We start from the raw sequence: 6000 nt of genomic DNA on the forward strand, positions 1-6000 counted from the left end.
TAGAAGACCAACACAGAGCCAGAGAGGCTACGCAGAGCCTCAAAGGGCTGTCGCAGAGGCCAGGAGGGCTAACACAGAGGCCAGGAGGGCTGACGCAGTGCTTCAGATTGTGCTAGAGAGGGTTTTGTGGAGTATAATTTCAAAATATCTACTTCCGAAGGGAGGTATTACTGCCAAATTATTTATCTTTGTCGAGTGAGCCAGTTTGACACCCAATGTACTAAAGAAAAGCTACTTAATAATAAAACTCTTAGAACTGCTGCACTAGTTTTCCCCAAATACTTGAGAATCCACTTCATAGCCATCCAATGTTCTTTTCCTAGATTGTTCATGTACCTGCTTACAACTCCCACTACATGTGCAATATCATGCCTTGTGCAAACCCTTGCATACATTAAGATTCCAACTGTTGATGCATATGGAACTTTAGACATATGAGCCATTTCTTCCTAAGTCTTGGGACACGCCTCCTTACTTAATTTGAAATGGCTAGCCAAAGGTATACCAACTGGTTTTGCATTCTGCATATTAAACCTTTTCAACACCTTTTCTATGTACTCACTTTGAGACAATGTTAATTTGCGATTCTTCCTATCTCTAGTTATTCTCATACCAAGGATTTGTTTTGCAGCACCCAAATCCTTCATTGCAAATGAGTTTGTCAATTTCCTTTTGAGCACATTTATTTCCTGCATGTTAGAACCTACAACAAGCATGTCATCTACATACAATAACAATATAATATAGCTACCATCATTTTGCCTTTTGAGATAAACACAATGGTTAGAGTGACATCTAGTATAACCTTGTTCAGACATAAACCTGTCAAATTTTAGATACCACTGCCTCGGAGCCTATTTTAAGCCATAAAATATCTTCTTCAACCTGCACACTAGTTTCTCCTTCTCTTTTACCTCATATCCTTGTGGCTGCTGCATATATATCTCTTCCTCAAAATCCCCATGGATAAAAGTTGTCTTTACATCTAACTGCTCAAGATGCAAATCTTCAACTGCTACTAGACTTAGAATAGTTCTGATTGAAGTCATTTTCACAACAGGAGAAAATATTCATAAAAATCAATACCTTTCTTCTGTGCAAACCCCTTCACCACAAATCTAGCTTTGTACCTTTTTCTACCTCCATCTTCTTCCTTCAACTTGTAAACCCATTTATTCTGCAATGTTGTTTTACCTGTAGGCAACCTGACTAAGTCCGAAGTCTGGTTATGTGCTAAGGAGTTCATCTCTTCCTTCATGGCTTGCTCCCACTTCTTCCTGGTTTCTACTTGCACGACTTCTTCATAACATTCTGGTTCACCAGAATCAGTCAACAATACATAATATAATGAAGGAGAGTATCATTCAGGGGGTCCACTTATCTTGGTAGATCTTCTAACACCACTCTCAGGTGTTTGAGGTGCTTTTTGCTATTGTGGTTGTTGTTCTAGCTATTGATCATTATGATTTTCAGGCACCATCACTTTTTCTGTGATATTGTCAAGCACTTTGTATTCTCTTTTTTCTTTTTCCTGTTTCTTTTCCTGCAACTAATTCTTATACAAGACCTTTTCATTGAATATTACATCTTTGCTCCTAATGATTTTGTGATTTTCATAATCATATAAGTGATAACCAAAATCATTAACACCATATCCAATAAAGGTAGATTTCTTTGATTTTGTCTCAAGCTTTGTTCTATTTTCTTTATTAATGTGGACAAAGGCTTCACAACCAAAAGTCTTCAAAAAAAAGTAGTTTACCTTTTCACCTGTCCATGCCTCCTCTGGAATACCATCATCCAAGGAACTTGAAGGCCCTCTATTTATTAGATAAACATCAGTGTCTACAACATCTATCCAAAATTGTAAAGGCAATCCTGCATGCAATCTCATGCACCTTGCATGCTCCATGATTGTCCTGTTCATCCTTTTTGACACACCATTTTCTTGTGGTGTTCCTAGAACTGTCTTCTCTTTGCGAATTCCATTCTTTGAACAGTACCTATCAAACTCTTTTCTGCAATATTCACCTCCATTATCTAATCTGAGACACTTCAACCTTTTCCCTGTCTCATTTTCAACCAAAGCTTTCCATTTCTTGAAAGTATCAAATACATCAAATTTATTTCAAATACAATAAATCTAATTTTTTCTGATTGCATCATCAATAAAAGTAACATAATAATGAAAGCCACCAAGAGATGATACTTAAGCAGGTCCCCATACATCTGTATGCACAAGCTCTAATTTTTCGCTCTTCTTTCCTTTCCCAACTCTAAGGAACCTGACTCTCTTCTGTTTTCCATAAACACAATTCTCACAGAATTTTAAATCAACATGCTTCAAACCTGGCAACAAATTTCTTGAGTGAAGAATCTGCATCCCCTTCTCACTCATGTGCTTGATCCTATGATGCCACAATGTCGTATCTACTCCTGTAGAGGTTAAAGCATTAAAAAAATTAGAAATACCATTGCATAAATACAATGTACCAACCTTTGCTCCTTTCGCTATTACCAGGGATCCTTTAGTGACCTTCCAGGTTTTATCTGTGAAAGTAGTTACGCGACCTTCACCTCCTAACTGCCTTGTTGAAATCATATTTTTCTTCAGATCTAGAACATGCCTTACCTCCTTCAATAGCCACTTTTTCCATTTTGATGTTTTATGAAAACTGTACCCATTCCAACGATTTTACAGGGTTTATCATCACCCAATCGAACCTGTCCAAAATATCCTTGAACATAATCATGAAAATGTTTCTTATCAGGTGTCGCATGGAATGAGGCCCCTGAATCTACCACTCAGGCACCATTAATATTTTCTAAAGAAAGAATCAAAGCATATTGCAACACATCACCTGATACATTTGCTTCATGATTAGTTTTTTGTTGCGCATCTCCTTCTTTTCCCTTCCGAGACTTGCAGTCTTTCTTCAGGTGTCTTTTCTTCCCGCATTTCCAGCACACTATCCCCGATTTGGACTTGGATCTACCTTTTCCTGACTTACTGTGATACTCACGACTCTTTCCTCTTTCCATTTTTCTTCCCCTAGTCTCTGCAGTCAAAGCATTACCTGATGTCTCACAGAAGATTTTCCGTCGCATTTCCTCGCTAAGGATTGCACCAACAACATCATCAAAATTTAAAGTACTAGATCCAGAGACAGAGTTACTGATGGCCATAACTAAACCATTCCAACCTTTTAGCAATGAGCACAATAATTAAGAGCCCTAACTTCATCATCAAAATTTACCCCTACAGAACTTAACTGACTTGTAACTGTATTAAAATCATTTAAATGGTTTGCAACAGATCCACCTTCTGACATCTTCATATTAAATAAATGCTTCATAAGAAATACCTTATTTGAGGTTGAGGGTTTTTCATATAGTTTGTCCAATGCCAACATTAAACCCTCTGTTGTCGTTTCCTTTGAAATATTAAGTGTTATCGACGCTGCTAGGCACAGCTGTATTGTTCCAAGTGCCTTTCTGTAGAGAATATTCCATTCTGTGTCTGTCATACTCATCGGCTTCTTTGTTTTTCCACTCAATGGTAGGTACAAACCTCTCTGATACAGATAATCTTCCATCTGCATCTTCCACAGTTGGCAGTTTTGGCCGTTGAATTTTTCGACCCTAAACCTACCATCTTTTGTCATTGCTCCCACTCGAACCAGGAACCCTTCTCTCCTGCGAGTTTATCAACCAAATAGACCTTCGGCTCTGATACCAGTTGTTAGAAAATTATATATTACAAAGCAATGGAACACATAAAATATTGCATAAATATAAACATAGAAAACACATAAAACAAGAGAGACACAGATATACGTGGTTCACCCAGTTTGGGCTACGTCCACGGAGAAACAGCCAGTCATTCTTTTATTATATTATCCAGCAAACTGAAGAGATACAACCTACAACAAATCTGTTGTAACTCCCTCTTCGCTCTCAATCTCATCTCTTTTCATCACCCCAAAATACAGGTATATGTAGATGCAATACAATTCCCTCATATATAGCGAGGGGTTTCCTTCTAGGGAAAAAATCCCTAAATTAAGCATAACTTCTACCATCAGATCATCCGCCTAATGAACGGCCCAGATTGACTAGAAATTACTATAATTTTACAAGTCAATTTTACATCTATTTTTAACTTTGAGGACGCTGCCCCTGAAACCCTGTCGGGGGATCGCTCGCCCCTGGACCCCCTAGGCGGGGGGGGGGAGGATTAGCCCCCCCGAACCCCTACAAGGGGGACAAGTCCCCCTGTACCCCCCTGCATGGAGGGGTGTACAGTATTCCTGGGGTATACATCTGGCTGAAACCTTTGAATACAGAAGATAATCAGGCTCCACACCCAACATTTCAGGGTGGTAAGTTGGTATAGGATGTTGGGGCATTCATTCAGTTGACTACTGAAGAAACCAAGGCATTGGGGTGTCCTTCTAGTAGTAGCTGGAGAAGAATGTTTTTCTATAATTCTACGAAGTTGTTGCTTTCATTTCATTTGGGGCTGAAGATTAAAGAATTTATTAGAAAATCCTTTGGTGGTTTTTGACCCAGAGGGGGTTTTCCACCTAAAATTCTTGTGTCTACTGTGTTCTTTTATTTATTTTTATTACTGCATAAACACTAATAATAATTTAATATTAACTAATTCTCTGAAAAGATTTAAAAGTGCTAATTGCTGAGGAATACTGATTCACACCCCCCCCCCCCACTCAGTATTTCCAACAATTGGTTTCAGAGCTTGGTTCCTTCAGTAACAGCTTAACCACTGGAAGTCAGTTTTCAGATTATAGATATGGGAAAGTCAAAGAAGCAGGTTAGAAGGATTTCAAAGGAAGGTACAAGTACAACAAAATATGAAGGAAGTGAGTATTATGTACATTTTGATGCAGATAATTACTGGATATGGGAATCCAGGATGGAAGTACATTTGCAGGCACATGGAATATGGGAATCAATTGTTTCTAGAGACACATCTACCAATAAAGCTAAAAGGTACAATTCAAAGCCCACGAATGTAATTTTGAAATTTTTACCAAATTCTGTGAAAACAAAAGTTGGTCAATGTTCAACAGCTAAAGCTCTTTGGGAAAAGCTTCATAATCTCTATTCAACAAAGCAATAAGGTCAAGATGTTATTGAAAATTCAGATCCTTCTGATTATGATGAAGAAATGGGAGAAATGAGTAAAACAAAGTTTCAAAATCAAGTGATCAAGGTGATAAAGGAACTAAAAAGTCAAATGGAAAAGACAAGACTTTTGGAAGCAGAATTGAAGATAGCAAAAGAACTCATCAAAGAAAATGAAGATTCTAAGAAGATGATTAGTAGTCTTAGAACTCAATTGGAAGAATCAAGAATGCAGTGACACGAGACATCAAGAGAGAAGTCCAACAAAAGCAACATGAACTTGACACAACATTTGCAGAGATTAGCAGGACCACACAATAGATGCAGGAAGCAGAAATTGAAAAGAAGGAATCTTATCAAAGATACATATCCACTATTGACCAAAAGCAAAAGGAATTAGAAACATCTTAAGTAGAAATAAGTAGGGTCAGGATTGAAAATGAGAAGCAAAAGGAATAGTACAGGTTCTCAACAGAGAAGTAGAGAAGACCAATCTTCTCAAGCTATAGGTTGAGGAGGCAGAAAAAAGAAGGAAGATCTTGAAAACATGGTTTCAAGAAGATATTGCTCAAAATCAAGAAGAACTTGATGCAACCCGTGATGAGATCAACAAACTCAAGGGATCACAATAAAAACACTTACAAGATAAGACAGATGAAGAAGCAAAAATGAAGGCAATTATAGATGGTAAAGCTCGAGTTACTGAAGGTACAAGCACCACATCTTTGCAGGATGAAGTTGATCAAAGTGAAAAGCCAAATAATAATAATGTTGCAACTCCAAAGAACAATACCAAAGAAATCAAGAACAAAGGACCACAACAAGCTATAACATCACCTCCAAAGAAGAATG

This window comes from Pinus tabuliformis, chromosome 2_1 (assembly GCF_031772625.1).
Source record: "Pinus tabuliformis cultivar Carrire ecotype Pingquan chromosome 2_1, CPIR1, whole genome shotgun sequence".
Classification (NCBI taxonomy): domain Eukaryota; kingdom Viridiplantae; phylum Streptophyta; class Pinopsida; order Pinales; family Pinaceae; genus Pinus; species Pinus tabuliformis.